The sequence below is a fragment of the Choloepus didactylus genome, chromosome 4 (genome assembly GCF_015220235.1).
Source record: "Choloepus didactylus isolate mChoDid1 chromosome 4, mChoDid1.pri, whole genome shotgun sequence".
NCBI classification, from domain to species: domain Eukaryota; kingdom Metazoa; phylum Chordata; class Mammalia; order Pilosa; family Megalonychidae; genus Choloepus; species Choloepus didactylus.
In genome coordinates, this window is record NC_051310.1 from 194778104 (window position 1) to 194793574 (window position 15471).

The window sequence follows — 15471 nt, forward strand, 5'->3', positions numbered from 1 at the left end:
TTCTCTTTTCACTTTTATTTTTTATTCTTATTCTGATTCTTTCTGATGTAAGGAAAATGTTCAGAAATAGATTGTGGTGATGAACGCATAACTATATGATCATACTGTGAACAGTTGATTGTATACCATGGATGACTGTATGGTTTGTGAATATATTTCAATAAAACTGAATTAAAAAAAATAAAAGAAAGTGAATGGATGGAAAAAATATTCCACAGACACTGTAAAAAAAGAAAACAAGGGTAACCATAGAAACATCAGATGAAATAGGTTTTAAATACAAAATCAATATGATAAATGAATTGCACTTAATATATACATATATATAAAGAAATATATGATTGCATTCAAAATAACAATAAATACATTTTCTCTAGTGCTCATGGAATGTTCTCCAGGAAAGATCAAATTTTGGGGCACAAAACAAGTCTCAATTTAAAATGACTGAAATCAGTAAAACCACATTCTCTTACTGTAATGGAATGCAGCTTGAAATCAATAACCACCAAAGAACAAGAAGTTTTAAAAATATACAAAGTTGTAAATCTCCCATGTAACATGGGACATGACTCCTACAGATAAGTCTGGATCTGACAAAAGAGGTGAAGCATAGAATGAAAACACTGGATATACATAAGGTGGAAATTGAAAGTTCAAAAAACAACTGGTAGAATCTATGGAAATGACAGACACAACACAAGAGATGAAAGACACAATGGAGACATACAAAAGCAGATCTCAGGCAGTAGAAAACATTCAGGAACTGGAGAACCAGAGACCTGAAAGCCTACACACCAAAGAAGAGATAGAGAAAAGAAGGTAAAAATATGAGCAACATCTCTGGGAATTGAACAACAACACAAAATGCAGGAATGTACATGTCATGGGTGTCCCAGAAGAAGAAGAGAAGGGAACAGGGACAAAAGCAATGGTAGAGGACATAATCAAAATTTCCCATCTCTTATGAAAGACATAAAATTATGGATACAAGAAGTGCATTATACCCCAAACAGAATAGATCTGAATAGGCCTAGGTCAAGACACTTAATCAGATTATGAAATGACAGAGATAAAGAGAGAATCCTGAAAACACTAAAAGAAAAGTGATACATCACATAGAAAGGAAGCTTGCTAAGACTATGTGTGGATTTCTCAATAGAAACCATGGACACAAGAAGGAAGAGGGGTGATGTATTTAAGATACCGAAAGAGAAAAAATACCAAGCAAGAATCCTATGTCTGGCAAAACTGTCCTTCAAATATGAGGGATCATCAGATTGAAAAAGCTTTCTTGACCCAAAAGGGGAAGATAAATGAAAGAACATAAAGTTTCCAGGTCTGAAAGATATTAAATGGTGTCAAGAGGTCATAATGGGGATTATCCTTATGCATTATAAATGTATGCCTTTTAGTTTTTAGTGTATTAGAATAGCTAGAGGGAAATACCTGAAACAGTTGAACTACAACCAGTAGCCTTGTTTCATGAAGAAAATTGTATAACTATATAGCTTATATAGTGTGATTGCGTGATTGTAGAAATCCTTGTGGCTCACACTCCCTTTATACACCATGTGGACAGATGAGTAGAAAAATGGGAACCAAACTAAATGAATAATAGGGAATTATGGGGGGCATGGGATGTTTTGGATGTTCTTTTTACTTTTACTTTTATTGTTATTTTAATTTTAATTTTTATTATTTTTGGAGTAATGAAAATGTTCAAAAATTGGTGCTGGTAATGAATATTTAACTATATGATGATACTGTGAACAACTGATTGTACACTTTGGATGATAGTATTGTATGTGATTATACCTCAATAAAATTGGAAGTAAAAATATATATTGGGGGTTAAACAACACACTCAATCTGTGGGTAAAAAAAGAAATTGCAAAAGAAATCAGTAAATAACTGGAAAAAATGCAAATGAAAACACAACATATGAAATATATGGGATGCAGTGAAGGAGGCCTGAGTGAGATATTTATAACTTCAAATGCATACCTAAAAAAGGAAGTTGGATCTAGAACCAAAGGTCTCACTAAACAAAAGAATAAACTAGGAAATGAAGAGAAATTTAACACTAATGCAAGTACAAGAAAAGAAATAACAAAAATACAATCAGAAATAAATGATCTAGGGAACAAAAAACAATAGAGGGAATAAATAAAACCAAAAGTTGGTTCTTTGAGATCAATAAGGTTGACAAACCCTTACTAGACTGTCAAAGACAAAAGAAGATCCAAATAAACAAAATCAGAAATGAGAGAGCAGTCATTATTATGAATTCAAAGAAGTTTTTAAAAATCATAAGGGGATACTGTGAACAACTGTATGCCCACAACCTAGACAACTTAGAAGAAATGGGCAATTTCCTGGAAACAAACGTAGGCTGACCTGAGAAGAAAGAGGAGTCCTCAATAAACAAATCAAAGAGATCCAATCAGTCATCGAGCATCTTCTTACAAATATAAACCAAGGGTCAGATGTGTTTACAGGGGAATCCTACAAAACACACAGAAAAGAACTGACACCATTCATGCTCAAATATTTTCAAAATATTGAAGAAAGATTGGTATCTAATTAATTTTATGAAGGCAACATCACTCTATCACCAAAACCAGATAAAGATACTACAAGAAAACTACTGGCCAAGCTCCCTAATGAATATAGATGTAAAAATTCTCAACAAAATATTGCAAGTTGAATCCAAAAGCACATTAAAGGAATTAGACACCACAACCATGGGGCTCATTCCAGGTACACAAAGGTGGTTCAACATAAGAAAATCAGTCAAAGAACTACAACACATAAACAAACTGAAAGGGAGAAAACAAATAAGTTGATAGATGCTGCAAAAACATTTGACAAAATTCAACGTCACTTTTTGATTAAAAAAAAACTATTCAAAATGTCAGAATTGAAAGAAATTTCTTCATAATAAAGGGCATATGTGAAAAACCCAAAGGCAACATGATCCTCAATGGTGAGAGAATGAAATCCTTCCCTTAAGATTGGGAATGAGATAAGAATACACAATGTCACCACCACTATTCAACATTGTGCTAGAAGTTCCAGCCAGAAAAATCCAGCAAATAAAAGAAATAAGTGCGCCCAAATTGGAGAGGAGGAAGTAAAACTTTCACTAATTTTAGATGATATGAATGTATATTTGGAGAATTCTGAGAAATTGACAACATAGATGCTTGAGCTAAGGAATTCAGCAAAATGTGAGGGATACAAGATTAATGTGCAAAAATCAGTAACGTTCCTTTATACTAGTAATGATCTAACTGAATAGACAATCAACAAAAAAATTCCATTCACAGAAGAATCAAGTACCTAGGAAGAAACTTAACCAAGGATGTAAAGAACCTCTCAACAGAAAATTACAAAACTTTATTAAAAGAGATCAAAGAGGGCATATATAGGTGGCAAGATATCCCATGTTCATGAATAGGAAGGCTAAACATCATTAAAATGTCGGTTCTACACAAATTGATTTACTGATTCAATGCAATCCAATAAAAATTCAAACCTACTTTGCAGATTGGAAAACTAGTTATCAAATTTATTTGTAAGAGAGAGGGAACTTGAATTTCAAAAAAAAAAAAGAATTCTAAAAAAGAAGAATGAAGTGGGAGGGCTTATATTTTCTGACTTGAAAGCCACAGTAGTCAAAAGAGCATGGAACTGGCACAAAGATAGACATATTGATATTGGAATAAAATCTTGAAATAAGAGAAAGACACTGAGGTTTTTGGTCAACTGATTTTTGACAAGGTTCCCAAATCCATTTAACTGGGACAGAGTAGTCTCTTCCACAAATGAGGCTGGGAGAACTGGATACACATATCCAAAAGAATGAAGGATAACTCCTACCTCACACCCTACACAACAATTAATTCAAGTTGGATCAAAGACCTAAATATAAGAGCCAGTATAATAAAACCCCTACAACATAATATAGGGAAACATCCTCAGTACAATTATTATAAGAGGTAGCTAATTAGACCTTAAATCCAAAGCATAAGAAACAAAAGAAACAAATAGGTAAATAGGAACTCCTCAAAATCAAAGCTTGTGTGTTCAATGGATTTTTTCAAAAAGGCAATGAGGCAGACAACTCAATGGGAGAAAAGTTTTGGTAACCATATATCTGATAAGAGACTGATATCCATCATACATAAAGAAATCCTACAACTCAACAACAAATGTACAAACATCCCAATTATGAAAGGAACAGTGACATGAAAATACATTTTTCCAAAGAGGAAACACAAATGGCTAAAATTCACATGCAAAAATAATCATCTTAATAGCAATTAGGGAAATGCAAATCAAAACCACAATGAGGTATCATCTCACATGTATAAGAATGGCTGCCATTAAACAAACAGGGAACTACAAATGATGAAAAGGGATGTGGAGAAGTTGGGACTCTTACCCACTTCTGGTGGGAATGTATAATTTTACAGATGCTGTAGAAGACAGTTTGGCAGTTCCTCAGAAAACTGAATGTTAAATTACTCTATGATCCTTCAATTTCACTACACTGTATATAACTAGAAGATCTGAAAGAAATGACACAGACATTTTCACACTGATGTTTTAGTGGCCTTTTCACAATTGACAAAAGATGGAAACAATCCAAGTTCCTTCAACAGGTGAGAGGATAAATAAAAGGTGTATATATATGATGGAGTACTATGCAGAAGTAAGAAGGAATTAAGTCCTGAAATATGTAAACAAAATGGATGAAGCCTGACAACATTATGCTGACACAAAGGGAGAGACATTGCATATTATCACTAATATGAACTTTATGTATAATGTAAAATCAGTGTCTTAAAATGTAGAATATAGAGGACCCAGATATAGACAGAACTAGAGAAGGGGAATGTTACCTAATATACACAGACCTGTTAATGAGGTTGCACTTAAAGGAATGGGAAAGGACAGGGGTGACAAAATCTCATTAATGGGATCAATAGTATCAGAGCTGTATTGAAGGTGAACATGATTGAAAGGGGTTGTTTAATGCCATGTATCCTAAGATAAGCACTACAAATATAAATAAGTGATTGCATGATGTGCTTATAAGGTATGACACTGGTACGGAGTTAACAACATAGTGGTATATGGGGAAAACTTGCCATGGCATACCATGTACTATTATTTAATAGGAATACCTTACTAGAACCACATTAATACTAGGAATAAACAATTAGGGCATAATAAGAGCTTTGGGGTGTTTGGGGCTATGATAATTTTTTTAAAGTGTGAGTGATGATTAAACAACAAAGTGAAGATAATGTGAGATATTACTTATCTTGAATAGAATACATTCTGTGTGAAATTAGGACTCTCCTATTTAATAAGTCAAACCTTTGATCTTGAGGTTTGCTGTTGTGAAATTTATGGCTGTAAAGTGAAGGCTAAGTCTACCTATAAGTATTTCTAACAGTCAGTTCCAGAGAGCCTCTTTTGTTGCTTATGTGTGGCCTTTATCTCTCTAAGCCCAACTCTGTAAACAAATTCATTACCCACCCTGCTACATGGGACTTGACTCCCAGGAGAGTGAATCATCCTGGCAATCTCCCAGGAAGGAGTCTGACCCAGACATCAAGAGGCTGAGAATGCCTTCTTGCCCAAATGGGGGGAAAGAAAGTTTACAGAATAAGTGTTCAGTGGCTAAGATATTTAAAATAGAGTCAAGAGTTTGTTCCTAGAGGTTACTATGGTGCAAGCACCAGCTAAATATTTCAAATGGCCATGGTATGCCAAGCCCAAATCAACATTAGTCCCAAAGTTCTAATGAATACACAGGCCCCTATCTGAGACTCTAAAATTTCACTCACTAGGTTTATTTCTCAGAAATTTAAATCCTCCAGAGTATTCCTATGCCAGATATGTCCCCACACCCAGAGGTAAAAGCCTCTTCAAAAACATCAACCTGATGCACCCCCTTCCCCATACTATTGACATCCCTTTAAAATATGAAAAAATTCAGGTGGTCAGTGCCCACATATCCCTGAAGATTGAAATAATGGTCCAATGAGAGGGAGAGGTAGCAACAGACAAGACAGGATTTGACAAAGGACCATGAATACTGGATCATATAAATATATTTTTTAGTCTCTAGTGCATTAGGACAGCTAGAAGGAAATAACTGAAATTGTAGAACAGTAGCCCATACAATTCTTTGAAATTTGTTCTTTAAATTCCTGCTTAATTTTACTTTGAAAGTTATCATTTTCTAGTATATGTACTTCATATTTATATGAAATACACATATTTTATATGTGTATATAAATACACATATTTAATATTGTGTATTATATTTCACAATAAAAAATGCAAAAAAAAACCAAAATCTGTTGGCCATAAAAAATTGACTCAAGTATTTGCTGTCTGCGAGACTCACCTTAAATTTAAAGATAAAAGTAGGTTGAAAGTGAAGGGATAAAGGAATATAACATGCAAGTATTAGCTAAAAGAGATCCAGGGTAGTTATAGTAATATCATAAAAATTAGACATTAGAGTCTTTGCCTGGGTAGTGCCATAATGCTGGTGTGCCATTGGGAGCTCCAGGATCACCATGGATGTAGAGCAGATATGACCTTCTGCCTGAAATATCTCAATTTATTTAGAAGTATCAGTGCACACTTGAGGTTGCATTTTATGTAAAGGAGGCACTGGTATGTGTGTACAAGAGCCAGAGCCACAGAAAAGTGTGAAAGAAGCCAAGCAAGTGGATGGTGAAGACCCTGAGATGATTTTTTTGGGGGGTGGAACATATAAATGAGGATGCTGAGCTGATAATTTTGGACTGACTTCAAATTCAAAACCAGTTGTTTCAAACATTTTTAACAGTCACCCCAGGTCTAATTCAAGGAGAAAATACTATGGTCACCTCTGACAAGGTACTTGTCATGCATTGCAGGCTATAGGTCCTGTGACCCTTCCATCAAGAGTAGCCATCTTACCAGTTTCTCAATCTGAATCAAGAGCAACAGGTAGTCCCATTATTATTGAGACTTTCTCTGAACCTGATTATAAAATTAATTCACAACAAGTCATGCCTAATAACTTCAGAGCTATTTTTGCCTGTGAGTTCATTGCAGCATCCAGGAAGAGCAGCAATTTCTGAAGGATGTATAGATGAAAATCCTTGTATATCAAAGTTACTTTCCACTTCTGAAGTAAATATCATTAATTCCAAAAGGCCTAAACTCAATGATGGACATTCTTTATCTTTGTCCCCCTTGTGTATATCTCATACAAAAAACAATCAGCAAAATATACCCTCCAAAGATTGTCATACCTTGTTAAACAATGTTCAAAATGGAGCACTTTTTACAATGTTTTGCAAAGGACAATTTTAAGCCTGTAAATCCAGTCAGGGAAAATGGAGGACTGGCAAAATAGATTTTTCAAATATAACAGGTCAAGAAACTGTTGATTTCAAGAAAGGAAGCATGATTGTGTTGCTTCATGACTTTTGAAACAGACCAGGTTCTCTTACAACGCATGAAGGACAGTCACAAACTTGGTGAAAAACCTTACTTTTGACTGGCTTGCAATTATAGATCATCAGCCTTTGCTGATGTGGAAACACATTTTAGAATATACCATGAAATTCTAAAACTTTGCTTTGTCCCTTTATTCTAAAACTTTGCCCTTTTATTCTAAAACATAAAGAAAATGGGCAGCCGGAACAGAAGACTGACACAAACCTTAAATGCCTAAGCTGCTTTAAAGTTCTAAAAATATTAATTTTATTAACCACATGAAGCAAAGGGGTGACAGCTGGGAAAGGCACAGCACCTGCCAACATGGCCACTGGCAATTTCCTTCTCCTTTCCAGCTACAGTGCCATATTGAAAGTGTGCACACCCTCAGGAACCCTCCACTCTCTTTAAAATCTGTGAATTGTCATTTGAAACAGACCAGGTTCTCTTACAACACATGAAATTCAGTCACAAACTTGGTGAAAAACCTTACATTTGACAGGCTTGCAATTATAGATCATCAGCCTTTGCTGATGTGGAAACACATTGTAGAATATGCCATGAGATTCTAAAAGTTTGCTTTGTCCCTTTTTTCTAAAACTTTAAAAAATGACCTCACCATACGTTTGTCATTGTAGAGAGCACTGAGAAAAGAATGTTCACCAGTGTTCCAAATGCTGTCTCCAGTTTTTAACTTTCAAGGGGAAACTGTAGCTCAAGACCTAGTATCATCAAATGTTTAAGAAACCTAAGCAACTGGAAGCATTGTCTTCTGAAACACAAGTTGATATTCAAGTGTCCCTGGGACCTCTTCAACCAGGATCAGTGGAAGTAGCATCCATTACTGTGAGCATGTGTGACTTGGAACCATTACTCCTCTAAAAATAGAATTCAAATACCTCTCATTAATTATAGTTTTGGTAAATTTTCTAAAACAGATATTTTAATTGAAATCAAAAACACCAACAGAAACAAAATGGAGTGACATGGATGTATTATTCATGAGTTTCTTTTCATTCATGATGTACAATATGATTTGCTTTGAAATATGAGATGTTACCTTAAAATATATCCATTAGCTTTCATGTAATCATCTAGTTTAACTTATAAAAGGTGTTTGTGTGTGTGCAAGAGAGAAAGCAGGAGGCAAAAGAAGGGAATACATTTTTAATATTTTGTTATTTATTCAAATTTGGAAATTTTTCCATCTGTATATAGAATATCTAAGGTTTTTGATGTACTTAATTTTATTTTCATCATTTTCCATGCATTGAAGGTTTCAATATTAACTCTTTTCCAACTGAAATGGCTTTGTTATGGGATGAGACTTGGCCCTGTTCACTGCTGAACTCCCAATAACAGATGGAGAAATGCAAATTCATAAATACATGGAAATTAAAAACATACTCTTAACCAGTGTGTTAAAGAGTGTATTATCCAGCATTCTCTAGGGAAATAGAAACAATAGGAGGTATCTTCAAATATTAGGAGATTTTATAAAAGCATCTCACACAATTGTGGGGATGCACATGTCCAAATTCCATAAGGCAGGCTGCAGGCTGACAACTACAATGACAGTTTTCAATGAATTCCCCAGGAGAAGTTGGCTGGCTGAACTAGAGATGAAAATTCTCCCTTCTGACTGTTGAAGATATCACTTTTCTTTTCAAAGCCTTAACTGATTGGATGAAAATATCTCTCTTTGCTGAAGAGACCCCCCCCTTAGTTTGTTGGAAATATAATCAACCTGATTGCAATCAACTTGATTTAAGTCCATGAAATGTCCTCACAGTAACAGGCTTGTGCTTGTTTGACCAGACCACTGGGGACCAATACCTGGCCAAGCTGACGTATGAAACCTAACGATCAAAGTCCGCCCCTTGTCAACTATGTGTATCATTTTAAACCAGACTTGATCTCTAAATAAAAAATAACAGACATATTTTTGCCTAACAATACTCAACTGTCCTGTGTACAACAGGGAATGCACTATATCTCTCCAGAGTAGAGTGCATATCCCTGGGTAATATACACTCTTAAACTTGATATCCTACAACTCAAACACTATGAAATGAACAGTACAACTTGTCCCAGATAAGGGGATAAGATTGAGAAGAAAACAAAGATATTTTCTTTATATACATATACAAATGTACTTATAACAAAACAAGGAAGAAATATTCATAACATTACAACTCACTTCTGTAACTGGTCATATGTTTGTGTTTTGTATTTATCACTACCTTCTTCCACTACACATTCCATGTCCCTTTTACCCTCAGCAAGCACCTCAATAAGCAGTTGTTCTATGCCTGGTAGGGTAAACCAAATCTTCATTCCTGAGCTTTCTGGGCCAATGGTAGCCCTGCCTAGATTGGGTTGTTGCAGCTTTTCATTGATGTAATCACAGGGCATGGTGGTATTAAGAGCTGCCCTAGGGGATCAACTGTATTCCTGGCAAACCCTTCTTTACCTCCATTGTGTAGTTGCAGCACTATTTCTCCTTGAGGATCAGGATCAATCACCCCATCCAGTACAGCAATCCTCTTCTTTGCTTGGTGGGATTCAGAGGCATAAGAAACCCAAAGTGGATATGTGGCCATCTTAACTTCCAGTTCAATGGAATCATTGTGTTTCCTGGTGGAAGCCCTCCTCCTTTTGGAACTGAGACTTGTAGACCAGCAGAGCAGAAAGCAGAAGTTTTCTACTGGATCACTAGGGGTAATAATGAGTGATGCCACTCCCATTTTCATCCCTTGATTCCTGGACCCATGAATCCTGGTATGGGTGAGACAGCTCCTTATATTGGATGTTTATTTAGAACATACACTAACTTCCTGGAGATAATTGCCCCAGCCATGCAAGGTATTATCACTTAGTTTGTGCCATAATTGAAGTTTAATCATGATTATGAGTCTTAATCATTCTATCAAATCAGCTGTTTCAGGATGATGAGGAATGTTGTAGGACAAGAGAATTCCATGAGTGTATGCCCATTCCCACACTACATTTGCTATGAAGTGGGACCCTTGATAAAAAACAATGCCATGTGGGATACCAAAGTGTTGGATAAGGCATTCTGTAAGACTAAGGATGGCAGTATTTTCAGAAGCATTGTCTGCAGGGAAGGCAAACCCACATCTGGGGTATGTGCCTATTCCAGTTAGAAGATGTTTCTACACCTTCCATGATGGAAGTGATGCAGTGTAATCAACCTGTCAACAGGTAGCAGGCTGTTCACCTTGGGGAATGGTGTCATATTGGGGACTTAGTGTGTGTCTCCCTGCTGGCAGATCAGACACTCAACAATGGCTGTAGTCAAGTGAACATTGGTGAGTGGAAATCCATGTTGCAGAGCCCATGCAAAACCTCCATCCCTACCACAATGATCATTTTTTTATGAACCCATTGAGCAGTGGCAGGATGGGCTGGGGAAAGAGGCTGACTGGTATCCATAAAATGTGTCATCCCATCCACTTGATTATTGAAATTTTCCTCTGCTGAAATCACCTTCTGGTGAGAATTCCCATGGGATGCAAATATCTTCATGTTTTTTGCCACATCTATCCATATCTGTTAGCAATCATGTTCCTTCCAAGTCCCTGACTATCCAGCCAAACCATTAGCAACAGCCCTTCAATCAATATGCAAATGTACCTCTTGGCAGTTTTCCTTCTATGCAAAATGAACAACCAGGTGCACTACTCAAAGTTCTGCCCACTGGGAGGATTGTCCTTCAGGGACATCCCAGAATGTGGTTGCAGTGCTGTAGCTATCCACTATCAGGTGATCTTTGCATATCATGCAGAACCATCTACAAATCAGGTCCAAGTTTTCTACTCTTCAGTAAACTGCTTGTAATGAACTCTAGAAGAGGCCATAGTTTTGGGCTTGGAAAGAAAAGGTAATGTGGCAGGAGTGGAGGCTATGGGCATATAGGTCATTTCTTCATTTAACTTACTTGTGCCTTCAGGACCTGCTTGAATTCTCTCTTGAATATCACTTCCATTTTATGGTGAAGCACTTTTGTGCCTGCCCAACATTATAGCTTGGTTGTCAGAAAACACGCAGCTCATGATAGGAAAATCTGGTCTCCTGGTAACTTGGTGGTCCATGGTTAAGCATTCAGTCTCTATTAAGGCAAAGTAACAGGTCAAAAATAATTTTCTGTAGAGGATAACAAGGCTTTGCTCCAAAATCCTAAGGGCCTCCATTGTGATTATCCTATAAGGCCCTGCCAATGTCTTCTGACAGTGTCTCTACTTGCCACACACACTTCCAATGCCATTAGATCTGCTGGATCACATGAGTGAAGTGGCAGATCAGATTGCACAGCATGCTGGGCCAGTTGCAAATCCTCCTCTTGTTCCAGTTCCCACTCAAGGTAGAAATATTTCTGGTCAATAAGTACATGGGCTAGAGTAGCACAACAAAATGAGGAATATGTTATCTCCCAAATCAAAAGAGGCCAACTAGGCATTGTGCCTGCTTTTGGTAACAGGAGAGGACAGATATTGTCACTTATCCTTCACACTGACATGCCCACTACCAATGAGTACATAGAAATTTCATTGAGATGGAAGGCCCTTGTATTTTCTTGGATTTATCTCCCATCCTCTGACCCACAAATGCCTTACAAATAAGACTAGAGTAGTTGCTACTTCTTGCTCACTAGGTTAAATCAATCTGATATCATCAATATAATGGACCGGAGTTATGTCCTGTGGGGGGTGGGGGGAGAATGATCAAATTTCCTGCAGATAAGATTATGACACAGGGTTGGAGAGCTGATATATCCCTGAGGTAGTAGAGTGAAGGTATACTACTGGCTCTGCCAGCTGAAAGTAAACAGTTTCTTCTGGCCCTAACTAACAAGACTAATAGCTGAATACCCAGGTATCAGGAGCTGCATTTGTAGTCACCACCTGGTTAAGTTTATTATAACCCACTGTCTTTCTCCAAGACCCATCTGTTTTCTGCACAGGCCAAAGAGGAGAGTTGAAATGGGATGTGGTGAGAATCAATAGCCCTGAATCCTTCAACTCCTGAAGAAATGCACTAATATATGCATAACCTTCAGGAAACTGTTACTGCTTCTGATTTAGTATTTTTCTAGGTAGGGGCCATTCTAGAGGCTTTCACTTGGCCTTTCCTACCATAATATCCTTCACTCCATAAGTCAGGGAACCAATGTGGGGATTCTGGCAGTAGCTGAGTATGTCTATCCCAAATATACATTCTAGAACTGGGGAAATAACCACAGAATGGGCCTGGAGACCCTCTGAACCCAACGTGAGATGGACCTGAGATAAAACTCCATGAGTCTCCTGACCTCTATAAGCCCCTACTCTGACAGGTGGGTAACAGTCACATTGTAACTGGGTCCTTCCCCAAGGAGACCCAGCTTTCCCCTCATTCAAGGGGCTATGAGTCTGAGAGTAAACTGTCTCAAGTCTGAGAACTGATTAAGGGGTCATGATTCTCTCATTTTGTGATTCAAGTTAGACTTATTCACTTGACCTAGAAATCTTCTGCTAGTACAGATCAAGTAAGAATTCAGTAGACTATCCATCTATTTTCTTTCTAGGTAACCCATGATCTACTAGTCAACACCATATGTCTCTGCAAGTCAGACTATTTAATTGCTGCTTTGAGACTTCTGTCCATTATGGTGGTCATGATATCCTCATCTTTGGAAATTAGGGGGTTCCATGTGGCTTCTGCCAACTTGGGATCTGATTATCCCCATTGTGTTTAATGATTCCCATTTAGTGACAGAAATTCCTACAGTAATATCTGTCCTTCAGAAGAGTGACTACAGAGCTCTTCAGAGATGATGGAGGTGGTCTCACAACTGTATTCCTCACAGTTCTGGTGAAAATTGGGCCCTCTACACATTCCTGGGGCAGATGAGTAGGTCTTACATGATAAATCCATCCTAACATTCCAATCTCTGTAGGCCCTTGGATCCCCTTCTCTAAAGTATACCATGGCAGTTCTGGCATATTGACCTCATGTAATTGAAGCCACCTTTGGATCCATATTCCAGCCAAACACCCAGATAATGCCCTTTCTAAACTCTCAATCTACAATATTGAATCCAGAATCTCTGCTTGGTGGGCCCATACCTGAAAATGTTCATTCCAGCATTATCCCACATTCTTCATATCCTTCCCACATATATTCCCCCAATTTCTGTCTATATAAACAGGAAAACACATGCAGTTGTTTTAGAGTATAGTTTACCTCTTCATAGGTCACAATTTGTACCTTGCTTTTGGTGCCTGTTGGGACTTAATCTAGTTATAGGTCTGGAAGATGTGGTGATGGTTAGTTCCATGTGTCAACCTGGCTACATGATGGCACTCAGTTGTCTGGTAAAGTATGCACTGGCCTGTTCCTGCAAGGACATTTCATGGCTGATAATAAACCAGATGTGTGGTTTATTAAATCATCAATTGATTGCATCTCTGTCTTATTACAATGGTCAACTAAGGGAGTGTCTTCTGCAATGAGAGAATCCAGTCAGTTGGATTTAATCCAGTCAGTTGAATATTTTAAGGGAGAAGAAAGAACTTTCACTTCCTCAGCCAATCAACCTCTCCTGCAGATTTCATTAAGGAACTTCATCAGGGTAGCCAGCTTGCCACCTGCATATGGAATTTGGACACATTTTGTACACTTCCATAGAACCACATAATTACAGATATCCCCTGTTGGTTCTGTTTTCCTGGAGGACCCTGAATAATGCAGAGGGATAGTGGGAGTGGGTCATGAAAAGAATCAGAAGTGTCTTTCAAGCCAATTAACTCAGGGCATTATGTTGAAGATTCAATTGCTGAAACAGGATTAATCTCTCCTTTTTCATCAGGTGAGGTGGTGAGGTGGTAACAGGTATATCAAGGGTTAACCTCTCCAATGGATGTTGGATGGGAGATTCCTCAAGGCAGCCTGGAGGACCAGTTGCTGTCTCCTCAAGGCAGTTTGGAGGTCAGGTAGTTGTTTCCTCAGGACAGATCACTACAGGTTCATTTAGTAAAGACTCAAAAATTCAGCAGAATGTAAGGTTTCAATGTCCCCACTGCCATCATTATCACCCCATATATCCCCATTCCAATTTTCAGGATCCCATTCCTTTCAAATTAATGCCCTCTCTTTAACAACACACACCCTGCAAGGTTGAGATTTTGGTTTACATATAGGCTGATCGTAAAGTTTTCAATAAGGATATCCATTATAGTCAAAGATTATTCTGAGTGTAATTAACAATTTTCTAGTATGTACAGGAATGTGTTTGAAAGGGGATATGTTGGATCATGCATGTTAATAGAATCAAAGTCTGAAGTTAAAATGGGAGAGTATAACAAAATGAATCCATTTTTGGACAATGGGCTGGGGTTAATAATACAAGTATAAAAATATCCTTTCCTGAATTATAATGGATGTACAACATTAAAGAAGGTATTAAAAATAGAAATGAAAATCATCCAACATGGAAATGACAAAGAAAATTTCACTTTTGGCAGATGACATGATCCTAGATACAGGTAGTCCCAAAAAATATCCTGCAAAATTCTGAGGGCTAATGAACAAATTCAGCAAAGTGGCAGGGCACAAAAAATGCACTCAAAGAATCTGTACTGTTTCTATACATCAGTAGAAAGTGTACAGAAGAGAATCCAAAGGAAAAACTTCCATTTATAATGACAAATAAATGAATCAAATTCAAAGCAGCTGTGTGCCAAGAAAAGCCACACAGAGAGCCAGGCACCAATTCTCATTCTTGACTGGTAACTGGGGGGCTGGATACTGGCCCTGAACTGGGATTTCTTTAGCTTTTCCTTTTTTTCTCTCATTTGAAGTAGCTCATTAGAGGAAGCCTCAGGCATTTTCAATTGTCAGAGCTGAACTAGGTAAGGGTGGATTTAAGATAGAGAGGAAAAGGAAGAAGTCAAA

At 37.3% G+C, this 15471-nt stretch overlaps 1 pseudogene; it reads left to right on the top strand.

The window, feature by feature from the left end:
• The first annotated feature begins 6704 nt into the window (after positions 1-6704).
• Positions 6705-8397, top strand: LOC119533092 (annotated as a pseudogene).
• The last annotated feature ends 7074 nt before the right edge of the window (positions 8398-15471 follow it).